The 14,594-nt window shown below is 46.1% G+C and overlaps 1 non-coding gene across 1 annotated transcript; it reads left to right on the forward strand.

Moving 5' to 3' along the window:
• The first annotated feature begins 13,512 nt into the window (after positions 1-13,512).
• trnak-cuu (transfer RNA lysine (anticodon CUU)) lies at positions 13,513-13,585 on the forward strand. The gene has a single exon. It is a non-coding gene; the product is annotated as a tRNA-Lys (tRNA).
• Positions 13,586-14,594: the final 1,009 nt, after the last annotated feature.

Genomic DNA, 14,594 nt, shown 5'->3' on the forward strand with positions numbered 1-14,594 from the left:
TAGTCAGGTGAGCGCTGCTTGTGATACCTGGTGGGAATGGGCGAGGATTTTAAAGCCCCTTGTATTGCAGAACCGTCATATAGACAAACATCCCTTAGCTACTGTGTAGACCTTGTGGTGCAACGGTAGTGTGCCTGACTTTGGGTTAAAGGGTTGCGTGTTCAAATCATGTCGGGGTCACTGTTCTTTTAGCAATTGCTGTTTCACAATAACCAGACACTTGCTGCAAGGTCTGTCTCACTGGCAAGTAGTGGCAAGGTTGGTGACAGCATCAAACAAGAAAGAAGGGATGTGTGCAGTGGTGGTACAGCAGTTATCATGGGTGACTTTAATCTACACAGTGATTGGGCTAACCACATGGCAGTAATGTGGTGGAGGAGGATATCATGGAGTGTGTTATGGATGGTTTTCTCAACCAAGAAGGGAGCTGGCCACCCTTAACTGGGTGATGTGCAATGAGAAGGGACGAATTAGCAATCTTGTTGTGCGAGACCCCTTGGTGAAGAGTAACATAATATGGTAGAATTCTTCATTAAGATGGAGAGTGTCACAGTTAATTCGGAAACTTGGGTCCTGAACTTAAGGAAAGGTAATTTTGACGGTATGAGGTGTGAATTGGCTAGAATAGACTGGCCAAGGATACTTAAAGGGTTGACGGTGGATAGGCAATGGCAAATATTTAAAGATCACACGGGTGACTTCAGCAATTGCACATCCCTGTCTGGAGTAAAAATAGAACAGAGAACGTTGCTGAACCGTGGCTAACAAGGGAAATTAAGGATAGTGTTAAAACCAAGGAAGAGACAGATAAATTGGCCAGAAAAAGGAACAAACCTGTGGACTGGGAGAAATTTAGAATTCAATGGAGGAGGACTAAGGGTTTCATTAGGAGGGGGAAAATGGATTATGAGAAGAAGCTTGCTTGTAACATACAAACTGACTGCAAAAACTTCTGTAAATATGAAGAGTAAAAGATTAGTGAAGACAACTGTAGGTCCCTTGCAGTCGGATTCAGGTGAATTTATAATGGGGAACAAAGAAATCGAAGACCAATTGAACAAATACTTCAGTTCCGTCTTCACGCAGGAAGACACGAATAACCTTGCAAAAGTACGAGGGGACCGAGGGTCTAGTGAGAAGGAGGAACTGAAGGATATCCTTATGAGGTGGGACATTGATGGGATTGAAGGATGATACATCCCTTGGGCCTGATAGTCTACATCCAAGAGTACTTAAGGAAGTCGACCTAGAAATGGTGGATGCATTGGTGATCATTTTCCAACAGTCGATTGACTCGGGATCAGTTCCTATGGACTGCAGGTTAGCTAATGTAAAACCACTTTTTAAGAAGGGAGGGAGAGAGAAAGCGAGTAATTATAGACCGGTTAACCTGACATCAGTCATGGGGAAATGTTGGAATCAATTATTAAAGATGAAACAGCAGCGCATTTGGAAAGCAGTGACAGGATCGGTCCAAGTCAGCATGGATTTATGAAAGGGATGGATTTATGCTTGACAAATCTTCTGGAATTTTTGAGGATGTAACGAGCAGAGTGGACAAGGGAGAACCAGTGGATGTGGTGTATTTGGACTTTCAAAAGGCTTTTGACAAGGGTCCACACAAGAGATTGGTGTGCAAAATCAAAGCACATGGTATTGGGGGTAATAGACTGACGTGGATCAAGAACTGGTTGGCAGACAGGAAGCAGAGAGTCGGGAATAAAGGGTCGTTTTTAAAATGGCAGGCAGTGACTAGTGGAGTGCCGCAGGGCTCAGTGCTGGGACCCCAGCTCTTTACAATGTACATCAATGATTTGGATGAAGGAATTGAGTGTAATATCTGCATGTTTGCAGATGACACTAAACTGGGTGACGGTGTGAGCTGTGAGGGGGACGCTAAGAGACTGCAGGGTCACTTAGACTTGTTAGCTGAGTGGGCAAATTCATGGCAGATGCAGTATAATGTGGATAAATGTGAGGTTATCCACTTTGAGGGCAAAAATGTGAAGACAGAATATTTTATGCATGGTGGCAGATTAGGAAAAGGGAGGTGCAACGAGACCTGGGTGTCATGGTTCATCAGTCATTGAAAGTTGGCATACAGGTACAGCAGGCAGGAAAAAGGTAAATGGTATTTTGGCCTTCATAGCAAGGGGATTTGAGCATAGGAGCAGGGATGTCTGACTAGCGTTGTACAGGGCCTTGGTGAGGCCTCACCTGGAATATTGTTTTCAATTTTGGTCTCCTAATCTGAGGAAGGACGTTCTTGCTATTGAGGGCGTGCTGCGAAGGTTCACCAGTCTGATTCCCGGGATGACTGGACTGACATATGAGGAGAGACTAGATCAACTGGGCCTTTATACATTGGAGTTTGGAAGGATGAGAGGGGATCTCATCGAAACATACAAGATTCTGATGGCACAGGACTGGTTAGATGCGGGTAGATTGTTCCCGATGTTGGGGAAGTTGGAGCAGGCTCGAAGGGCTAGATGGCCCACTCCTGTTCCTAATTGTTATGTTCTTATAGCAATTCTGGAAGAATAACATTGAAACGAAATGTGACCTGACACCCAGAAAGAAGTGTTAAGGCAGAAGGTTAAATGCTGCATCCCTTTCTGCAAAAAATTCCTTTCCCAAGCATTTCTCTGACCGAAACGGCACAAAACAAAAATGTTCCTTTCAAATTCATTAAACTCCCGAATTTCCGTGCCCCGCGAATCTCCTGAATCAGATGCCTCTACTTTTGCCGACTCAATCCATGTCCCTTTGCAATGTTGTGCTCCCACCCACACTATGAAATGTGCCACTAACTTGTCGAATTATGGTATGGTTATAGCACGGAAGGCCATTCGGCCCGTCGAGACCGTACCGACTCTCAGCGAGTCCCACTCCCCCGCCCTTTCCCCGGAGCCCTGCAATTGTTTTTCCTTCAGACACTTATCCAACTCCCATCTAAGAGATAAGATTCAGTCTGTCTCCACCGCCCTTTCAAGCCGTGCATCCCAGATCCTAACCATTCGCTCCTGTTCCTATGTGTAAAGTCTGGGAAACACGAGATCAATTCCTGCTACACTCACAGCCTTCCTAAATAGAGCACCATTATTCTATTCTCGTAAAACCAGCTCCTGAAGTATCGGCCAGCTGTGTAGGTTAAAGCTCTGGTTATGTTCCTAGCACCATGTCAATCGCAGTGTTTCTGCAGTGTAGTGGTTATCACGTTAGCCAAACACGCGAAAAGTTCCTGGTTTGAAACCGGGTGGAAACATTTTGAACATTGTTCAATTAAATATTAGAAAAAATGGAATAATTGACATTAATGGTTCAATATTAACAAAGTTGGTGTTTGTTTCTGCTGATGTTAATATCCCTTCAACTAGGCTGGAGTTTAATATTTTGATATTTCAAATAACAGTGTTAATATTTGATGTCTCCAAGATAAGAGAGGCTAATTGATGTCCTGTTTCTGACTGCTCCATTTTTGATCGGAGCGGAGGAGCGGTGAGAGATCGGGACCCAGGAGCGTCGTGATCGGTGCTCAGGAGAGGCGAGGGAACAGGGACAGCACGGGCCAGCCCACACTGCGATCTATGGATAGTCGGCGCATGTGTACACACTTGGTCCATGCAGCAGAGCTTGGTCTATGGTCGTCTTGGGTAATCCTTGCCACTGAACCAAGACCTCGCCCATGAACCAAGACCTCGCCCCCGTGTGGTGGCTGGTGTGCAACGGTCACCGCACGTTGAAACAATCCACCCACAAGCATCTTCCACCCTTCGGGATGTAGTTCGGGACCTAGACTGTCAGATCCCTCATCGAAACATCTGTAAACTCATCCCTTTTTCGTGTGGAAACAAGTCATCATCGATACGAGGGACTGCCAATACTATACCATGAACAAAGATATCGTGTCTCACAGCCCTGTTACACTGGCTGGTTTCTCCGTACAGTTCTGTACACACTCAAACTCGACACAGTGTCTCTCACTCCCTCCCGTTTCCAGCCCAGACGGTGCAGAAAGCCCCTCTCAAAGCTGCACGTTCCGGCTGCTTTCAGTTGAGTTGTGAGAGATTACTAAAGGATCCTACATCTCCGCCTCGCTTGACAACAGCAGATTGAAGCCAAAAACAACCCATCGACTAATCGCTCGTCCCCAGCTGCAGAGGGAGTGAGGCCGAGACTGTCATGTATTCAACCAGCATTGTAACCCATGTATCATCTGACCTGAGTTGTACACTGCGAGAACATTGACCACTAGGTGGTGAACTTGTGGGAGACAATCCTAACCTGGATCTTCAGGTGTAAAAGGGGAAGCTCCACCCACTTCCATCACTTGAGTGCTAAGGAATAAAGGACAATTCACAGACTGACCTTCTCTGAAGCATGGACCTCGTGTGCATTTACACTGTATAGTAAGGACGTATCAATGGCGACGAGAAACTTGGATTTAAACCACGCGAGCATGGCCACTAGCAGAACTGACGAGAGGTACTGTGTTAAGCAATGGTTGGGACAGAGATTCAACATTGTTAAAGCATCACACACTTCTCCAGGCAGCCAAGGGCAGTCAGGCATGCCCCAATATGTAGCCGAACCCAGAGGGGGAGTTCGACAGAGACAATGGCAAGCTGAACGGCGATTCACGTCATTGCAAAGGACAATGCGGCCAGTAATGGGACCATCAACACCTGTTAATGGTGCACTCAAGGACAATCACGGGGCAGTCAGTGACGATCGACTGGCAAGAGACAGTTTGTTTCCAACAGCAGCTCATGTTGGAGGCGTGCATGCACACACTCAGCCGGAGTTTGCAGAGATGAGCAAAATACCTGCAGAAATTGCAGAAATGGACACTGGGGGAAATCGCTGGAAGCTAAAGTTCAGCGAGTTCATGTGGAGCATGTATACAGTTCATACAAAAGGACGCCTCCGATAATGATGAAAGTGCTCCTCAATGGCATCCTAGTATCAGTGGCGCTAGACACGTGGGCCAGCCAGTCCCTGATGGGTATCAAATAACTCAAAAGGTTGTGGGCGTCCAAGGTAGGAGGCCAAAATTAAAATTATTGCCAATTGACGCACAGCTGCGAACATACACAAATGACATCATTCCGGTGCTAGGCAGCGCCATGGTAGTCGTGACCCACAAAGTTGGCTTGCTGTCATGAACTGGAAATGGGACGATGTCAATGCAATTTCCTCTGTGGAGCGAGTATCATGCTCACAGATCCTGGACAAATTTGACTCATTATTTCAACCCGGCATTGGCACTTTCATGGGGGCCAAGGTAGTGATTCACATAAATACGGACGCCAGGCCAGTACACTACAAGACCAGGGCGGAGCCGTACGTGATGCGGGAAAAGATAGAAGGCGAATTGGACTGCCTGCTAAGGGAAGGCATCATATCGCCAGTCAAATTCAGTGACTGAGCGAGCCCGATTGTGCCGGTGCTCAAGGCGGATGGGTCGGTCAGGATATGTGGTGATTACAAGGCCACCATCAATTGGGTGTCACTCCAAGACCAGTACCCGCTACTGATAGCGGAGGACCTCTTTGCGACTCTATCCGGTGGCAAATTATTTTCAAAATTAGACCTGTCCTCAGCTTACATGACCCAGGAGCTGGCGAGTGAGTCGAAGAAGCTGACCACCGTCACGACACACAAGGGGTTGTTTGAGTACAACAGATGTCCGTTCGGGATTCGCTCGGTTGCCACGATCTTCCAATGAAATATGGAAAGCCTCCTCAAGTCGATTACAGGGATGGTGGTTTTTCAGGACGACATCCTCATCACGGGTTACGATACTGAAGAAAACCTCCACAGTCTGTAGGAGGTGCTACGCAGACTGTACCGGATAGGGCTGCGACTGGAAAATGCGAAGTGCGTCTTCCTAGCTCCAGAGGTAGAATTCCTGGGGAGCAGGGTAGCAGCAGACGGGATCAGCCCTACTGTCTCCAAAACGAAAGCGATCCAGAGAGCACCCAGATCCCGTAACACGACGGAGCTGCGTTCGTTCCTGGGGCTCCTGAACTATTTTGTTAACTTTCTTCCAAATTGAGCATGCTGTGAGAGCCGCTACACATGCTCCTACGCAAAGGTCGCGCATGTGTCTGGGGGGACATCCAGGAAAGGGCTTTTAATAGAGCACGCAATTTGTTATGTTCCAACACTCTGTTAACGCTATATGACCCATGTAAGAAACTTGTGTTAACGTGCGATGCGTCGTCCTATGGTATCGGGTGTGTGTTGCAGCATGTCACTGCCAAGGGTCAGTTACAGCCGGTAGCTTAGGTCTCCAGAATTCTGTCCCAGGCAGAAAGGGGCTATGGGATGGTAGAAAAGGAGGCGCTCGCATGTGTACATGCGGTAAAGAAAATGGACCAGTCCCTGTTTGGCAGGAAATTTGAGCTGGACATAGATCACAAACCCCTAACGTCCCTTTTGGCCGACAACAAGGCCATAAATGCAAACGCATCGGCCCGCATACAGAGGTGGGCACTCACGTTAGCCGCCTATGACTACACAATTCGGCACAGACCGGGCACCGAAAACTGCGCCGATGCAATCAGCAGGCTCCCACTAGCCACCACTAAGGGGGCTACCGAGCATGGTTCTGAGATGGTCATGGCTGTTGAAGCTTTCGAAAGCGAAGGCTCACCCGTGACAGTCCGTCAGATTAAAGTCTGGACAAATAGAGACCTGCTATTGTCTCTGGTCAATAAATGTGTCCTGAATGGGGACTGGGCAGCCACGTACAGGGCATGCCCTGAGGAAGTTAAACTATTCCACAGGCGCAGGGATGAACTCTCGATTCAGGCCGATTGCCTCCTGTGGAGAAACCGCGTAAAAACCACATGGGCAGAGAGCTGTTCATCAGAGAACTCCACAATGAGCACCCGGGCATTGTCATGAGGAAGGCAATTGCCAAGTCACACATTTGGTGTTCAGGGATAGACGCTGATCTGGAACTTTGTGTTCGCAGGTGCAACACGTTTGCCCAACTGGGTAATGCGCCCAGGGAAGCCCCCCTTAGCCCCTGGTCCTGGCCCACCAAGCCTTGGGCACGCATCCATGAGGACTACGCAGGTCCTTTCAAAAATGTTTTTGGTTTTAGTCGACGCCTACTCCATAAGAAACATAAGAAACATAAGAATTAGGAACAGGAGTAGGCCATCTAGCCCCTCGAGCCTGCTCCGCCATTCAACAAGATCATGGCTGATCTGGCCGTGGACTCAGCTCCACTTACCCGCCCGCTCCCCGTAACCCTTAATTCCCTTAGTGGTTAAATATCTATCTATCTGTGACTTGAATACATTCAATGAGTTCGCCACAACTGCTTCCTTGGGCAGATAATTCCACAGATTCACAACCCTCTGGGAGAAGAAATTCCTTCTCAACTCGGTTTTAAATTGGCTCCCCCGTATTTTGAGGCTGTGCCTCCTAGTTCTAGTCTCCCCTGCCAGTGGAAACAACCTCTCTGCCTCTATCTTGTCTATCCCTTTCATTATTTTAAATGTTTCTATGAGATCACCCCTCATCCTTCTGAACTCCACCGAGTAAAGACCCAGTCTCCTCAATCTATCATCATAAGGTAACCCCCTCATCTGCTGAATCAGCCGAGTGAATCATCTCTGTATCCCCTCCAAAGCCAGTATATCCTTCCTTAAGTAAGGTAACCAAAACTGCACGCTGTACTCCAGGTGCGGCCTCACGAATACACTGTACAGTTGCAGCAGGACCTCCCTGCTTTTGTACTCCATCCCTCTCGCAATGAAAGCGAACATTCCATTCACCTTCCTGATTACCTGCTGCACCAGCAAACTAACTTTTTGGGATTCATGCACAAGGACCCCCAGGTCCCTCTGCACCGCAGCATGTTGTAATTTCTCCCTATTCAAATAATATTCCCTTTTACTGTATTTTTTCCCAAGGTGGATGACCTTACACTTTCCGACATTGTATTCCAGCTGCAAAATCTTAGCCCATTCGCTTAACCTATCCAAATTTCTTTGCAGCCTCTCTGTGTCCTCTGCACAACCCGCTTTCCCACTAATCTTCGTGTCATCTGCAAATTTTGTTACACTACACTCTGTCCCCTCTTCCAGGTCATCTATGTATATTGCAAACAGTTGTGGTCCCAGCACCGATCCCTGTGGCACACCATAACCACCGATTTCCAACCTGAAAAGCACCCATTTATCCCGACTCTCTGCTTTCTGTTCGCCAGCCAATTCTCGATCCATGCTAATACATATCCTCTGACTCAGCGTACCTCTATCTTCGAAAGTAACCTTTTGTGTAGTACCTTATCGAATGCCTTTTGGAAATCTAAATACACCACATCCATCGGTATACCTCTATCCACCATGCTCGTTATATCCTCAAAGAATTCCAGTAAATTAGTTCAACATGATTTCCCCTTCATGAATCCATGCTGTGACTGCTCGATTGCACTAAGCCTATCTAGATGTCCCGCTATTTCTTCCTTAATGATAGTTTCAAACATTTTCCCCACGAGAGATGTTAAACTAACCGGCCTATAGTTACCTGCCTTTTTTCTGCCCCCTTTTTTAAACAGAGGCGTTACATTAGCTGCTTTCCGATCCGCTGGTACCTCCCCAGAGTCCAGAGAATTTTGGAAGATTACAGCCAATGCATCTGCTATAACTTCCGCCATCTCTTTTAATAACTTGGGATGCATTTCATCCGGACCAGGGAACTTGTCTACCTTGAGTCCCATTACCCTGTCCAGCACTACCCGCCTAGTGATAGTGATTGTCTCAAGGTCCTCCCTTCCCACATTCCTGTAACCAGCAATTTCTGGCATGGTTTTTGTGTCTTCCACTGTGAAGACCAAAGCAAAATAATTGTTTAAGATCTCAGCCATTTCTACATTTCCCATTTTTAAATCCCCCTTCTCATCTTCTGCGAGACCAACATTTACTTTAGTCACTCTTTGCCGTTTTATATATGGGTAAACGCTTTTACTATCTGTTTTTAAGTTTTGCACAAGTTTAATTTAGTAATCTATCTTTCCTTTCTTTATTGCTTTCTTAGTCATTGTATGCTGTCGTTTAAAAAGTTCCCAATCTTCTAGTTTCCCACTAACATTGGCCACCTTTTACGCATTGGTTTTTAATTTGATACTCTCCTTTATTTCCTTGGTTATCCACGGCAGGTTATCCCTTCTCTTACTGCCCTTCTTCTTCACTGGAATATATTTTTGTTGTGCATTGTGTAAGAGCTCCTTAAAAGTCCTCTGCTGTTCCTCAATTGTGCCACCGTTTAGTCTGTGTTCCCAACTACTTTAGCCAACTCTGCCCTCATCCCACTGTAGTCCCCTTTGTTTAAGCATAGTACGCTCGTTTGTGGCACTACTTCCTCACCCTCAATCTATATTACAAATTCAACCATACTGTGATCACTCATTCCGAGAGGATCTTTTACTAGGAGATCGTTTATTATTCCTGTCTCATTGCACAGGACCAGATCTAAGATAGCTTGCTCCCTTGTCGGTTCTGTAACATATTGTTCTAAGAAACAATCCCGCATGCATTCTATGAATTACTCCTCCAGGCTACCCCGTGCGATTTGATTTGACCAATCAATATGTAGGTTAAAATCCCCCATGATTACTGCCGTTCCTTTTTCACATGTCTCCATTATTCCCTTGATTATTGCCCACCCCACCGTCAAGTTATTAATTGGGGGCCTATAAACTACGCCCACCAGTGACTTTTTCCCTTTATTATCTGTAATCTCCACCCACAATGTTTCAACATTTTATTCATTAGAGCCAATATCATCTCTCACAACTGCCCTAATATCATCCTTTATTAACAGAGCTACCCCACCTCCTTTCCCTTCTTGTCTATCTTTCCGAATTGTCAGCTACCCCTGTATGTTTAATTCCCAGTCTTCACCACCCTGCAACCACGTTTCTGTAATGGCCACCAAATCATACCCATTTGTCATGATTTGTGCCGTCAACTCATTTACTTTATTTTGAATGCTGCGTGCGTTTAGGTAGAGTGTTTAATACTAGTTTTTAAACCATGATTTTTTGTATTGACCCCTCCTGCAGCCCCTTTATATTCATACATGTTGTCCCTTCCTATCACCTTGTGGTTTACACTTACCCCAGTGCTACTCTGCTCTGTTGCCTCCTGCCTTTTGCATTCTTTCTTGAGGTCCTGTTTATCTGTGCTCTCACCCACTCTAACTAGCTCAGAGCCCTCTTCTGCGTTCTGAACACTCCTCGCATTGAGGCACCGAGCTTTCAGGCTTGACTTTTTATTACACTTTGACCCTTTAGAATTTTGCTGCACAGTTGCCCTTTTTGGTTTTTGCCTTGGGTTTCTCTGCCCTCCACTTATACTCATCTCCTTTCTGTCTTTTGTTTCTGTCTCCATTTTGTTTCCCTCTGTCTCCCTGCATTGCTTCCCATCCCCATGCCATATTAGTTTAACTCCTCCCCAACAGCACTAGCAAACACTCCCCCTAGGACATTGGTTCCGGACCTGCCCAGGTGCAGCCCATCTGGTTTGTAATGGTCCCACCTCCCACAGAACCGGTTCCAATGCCCCAGGAATTTGAATCCCTCCCTGCTGCACCACTGCTCAAGCCACGTATTCATCTGAGCTATCCTGTAATTCCTACTCTGAATAACACGTGGCACTGGTAGCAATCCCGAGATTACTACTTTTGAGGTCCTACTTTTTAATTTAGCTCCTAGCTCCTTAAATTCATCTCGTAGGACCTCATCCCTTTTTTCACCTAAATCTTTTGTACCAATGTGCACCACTACAACTGGCTGTTCACACTCCATTTTCAGAATGTCCTGCACCCGTTCCGAGACATCCTTGACCCTTGCACCAGGGAGGCAACATACCCTCTGGAGTCTCGGTTGCGGCCTCAGAAACGCCTATCTATTCCCCTTACAATCGAATCCCCTATCACTATCGCTGTCCCACTCTTTTTCCTGCCCTCCTGTGTAGCAGAGCCAGCCACGGTGCCATGAACTTGGCTGCTGCTGCCCTCCCCTGATGAGTCTTCCCTCTCAACATTACTCAATGTGAGGCCAACGTGATATCCGCTACACTGCAGCCCATCAAAGAACGAGAAACCACTGAATATAAAGGATGAGCTCACAAATATCAGGGGCAGTGCAGTCTGGTCAATGTCAAACCCTCCTTTCTTATTCAGCAGTGGCATGAACGGGAGTCAGACGCCACAAAGTTGAATTAAAGACACAAATACAAGCAACACTTGCAAATCTTTCCAGTGTAAAATTCTTTCACTTTATTTGAAATGCTACTGCGTTCAATCTGAAAATGCGCATGTTGGGATTTTATCTTCACTACTGATTGTATTTTGTGTGCATGGTAGGAATAACCGGTGCTGTTAAATTTGAAAAAAGTTGCCCCAGATTCGTGGTGTCATCGGCAATCAAGATTTTGAACCAGAAAGCTATAACACAGTGAGTAAAATGAGATATGGTTTTCGAGTTAAGATGCAAAGCACAGGACAAATGATTGAAGTACGGACTGTTCCTGAGTTAGCATTTGTTTGATTGTGCAAAAGAAGGTGAGGGGTTAATTAATGATGGTTTCCCGTGAAAGCAAGAGAAAACTTTAAGAAGAAACCATACGGTGCCTGTCAGGTGAGTGCTGCTTGTGATACATGGTGGGAATGGACGGAGATTTTAAAGACCCTTGTATTACAGAACCTTCATATAGAGGAACATCTCCAGCACGCTATGTAGGTCTCATGGTGCAACGGTCGTGTGTCTGACTTTAGATCCGAAGGTTACGTGTTTAAATCACGTCGGGGTCACTGTTCGTTCGGATATTGTTCTTCCAGAATTAATGTTTCTTTTGCTGTTTGGCAATAACCAGACCCTTGCTCCAAGGTCTGTCTCACTGTTTCCCCGGTGTCAGGCAGAGAATATTTTTTTCTTTAAAAAAATACTTTATTCATATAAAAATTTGTACAGTACATGCAAAAGCAGTTCAGTACATTTAGCTGCGGTCAGTAATCCCATACACTACATTTGGGTTCTGACGGCAGTTCCTGTCGATATATTCCCTTGCTTTTCAGTTCCAGTACAATTCGGTACAATACGGGATACCTTGTAGTACATTCAACAAATTACATCACACGTGTCACTGTACAGTACATGGAATGGGTAACGGTACATTTACACTTTTTTTCAACGTGCATCACGAAACAGACCTTACATTGTACATGGCACTACAGATGTGTTTACAGATCATGGTGCTCCATGTACACAATAAAAAAGTTACAAGTACGGCCCGAGGGGAGTTTTATATTGATTCCTGGCTCGGGGTTTACCGTGTCAGAAGGGCTTTAAACTGTGGCCCTTCCCCACCCTGCCTTTTCGGCAATCGCACCACTTTTAAGTGCGTCCTTCAGCACGTAATCCTGGATATTGGATTGCGCCAGTCTGCAACACGCAGAGGTGGACATCTCCTTGCTCTGGAAGACCAGCAAGTTTCGACAAGACCAAAGAGCATCTTTGACTGAATTGAAGGCCCTCCAGCAGCAGGTGATGTCTGTCTCGGTGTGTGTCCCTGGGAACAGCCCGTAGAGCACAGAGTCCTGTGTTACGGAGCTGCTTTCTCACGGCTGCGACCCGGGTTCGATTCCCGGTCAGGGAAATTGTACTTTTAATCCAAAACCTTATAAAAAAAATAGTTCATCTCTTTTACACATCTTTATGCATCTACTGTGTACAAAAAAATAGAAGCATTGATTTAAACATCATTTATTAATTCATACAATTCTATTGACATATGATATATTGTGGTCTGAGCATATGAGGAAATTTTCTCCCGATCACATTGGGTTTTATTCTGGTAATCTGGTGCTGAAAGTGGAGATGTTTCCGCAGTGTCGCGGTTAACACGTTCGCCTCACACGCAAATCATCGACACCATCAGAGGCAGTCCCTCGGGATCGAGGAGGACTTGCTTCCACTCCCAAAGTGAATCCTTTGATGGCTGAACAGTCCGATATGAGAGCCACAGATCCTGTTACAGGTGGGACAGACATACGTCGAGGGAAGGGGTCGTTGGGACTGGTGTGCCGCGTGCTCCTTCCGCTGCCTGCGCTTGGTCTCTTCATTATCGTTGCATCGAGCCTCAAAGAGCTCAACGCCCTCCCGGATGGACTTTCTCCAGCTCGGGCTGTCTGCGGCCAGGGTCTCCCAGGTGTCAGTGGTGATGTTGCACTTTACCAGGGAGGCTTTGAGGGTGTCCTTGTAACTTTTCCGCTGTACTCCTTTGGCTCGTTCACCCTGAAGGAGCTCCGCATAAAGACGTAAACATAAACACATACGGATTAGGGGCCAGAGTTTGCCATTCGGCCCCTCGAGTCTGGTTCACCATTGAAGAAGACCCTGTCAGTTCTTCAACAGCAAGTTTTAACATCTGAGGCAGAGCCAACAGGCGCCTGGCTGCAATGCGTGATAAAAACGTGTGCTGGTCTGAAACCTGGCTAGCTCAGTCGGAAGAGCATGAGACTCTTAATCTCAGGGTCGTGGGTTCGAGCCCCACGTTGGGCGATTTCTTTTCATTTCATGTTGCTTTCATGGAAAATCTCTGACCGAAACGGCACAAAACAAAAATGTTCCTTTCAAAGTCATTAAACTCCGAAATTTCCACGCCCCGCGAATCTCCTGAATCAGATGCCTCTAGTTTTGCTGACTCAATCCATGTCCCTTTGCAATGTTGTGCTCCCACCCACACTATGAAATGTGCCAATAACTTATCGAATCATGGAATGGTTACAGCACGGAAGGCCATTCGGCCCAACGAGTCCGTGCCGACTCTCAGCGAGTTCCACTCCCCCACCCTTTCCCCGTAGCCCTGCAATTGTTTTTCCTTCAGAAACTTATCCAACTCCCGTCTGAAAGATAAGATTGAATTTGCCTCCACCGCCCTTTCAAGACGTGCATCCCTGATCCTAACCACTCGGTGCTAAATGGCCATCTCCTGTTCCTATGGGTGAAGTCTGGGAAACACGAGATCAATTCCTGCCACACTCACAGCCTTCTTAAATATAGCACCTTCATTCTATTCTCGTAAAACCAGCTCCTGACGTTTCGGCCAGCTGTGTCGGTTAAAGCTCTGGTTATATTCCTAAGATTACTTTACCCACAGTGATTCTGTAGTGTAGCGGTTGTCAGTTTTGCCTCACACCCGAAAGGTACCCCGTTCGAGCACCGGTGGAAACATTATTTTGGAGACTATTTTTGCTGTGAAATAAATTGAACAAAATTCGCCCCGGTTCCTTTTCGCATGAGCACTGAACATTTTAAACCAGTCTCCAACATACAGAGTGAGTAAAGTCAGTAAGGGGAGAAAACTTCATCAATGATTCAAAATCCTTAAATAGTTAAAGTTCAGTTATTGAAGTTTCCACTGTCCCTCAGTAGCAATTCTACAAAACAACGCTGTCAGTTAATGCATGGGGAATAAAACAAATAATCTTCAACCATCCCCATCCCCCGACACACAGTTTAATTTGTTGCATGTCATTATTTTAAAGATTTTGAATGAAAGATTTACTTT

The sequence above is a fragment of the Pristiophorus japonicus genome, unplaced genomic scaffold, assembly GCF_044704955.1.
Source record: "Pristiophorus japonicus isolate sPriJap1 unplaced genomic scaffold, sPriJap1.hap1 HAP1_SCAFFOLD_33, whole genome shotgun sequence".
Lineage (NCBI taxonomy): Eukaryota > Metazoa > Chordata > Chondrichthyes > Pristiophoridae > Pristiophorus > Pristiophorus japonicus.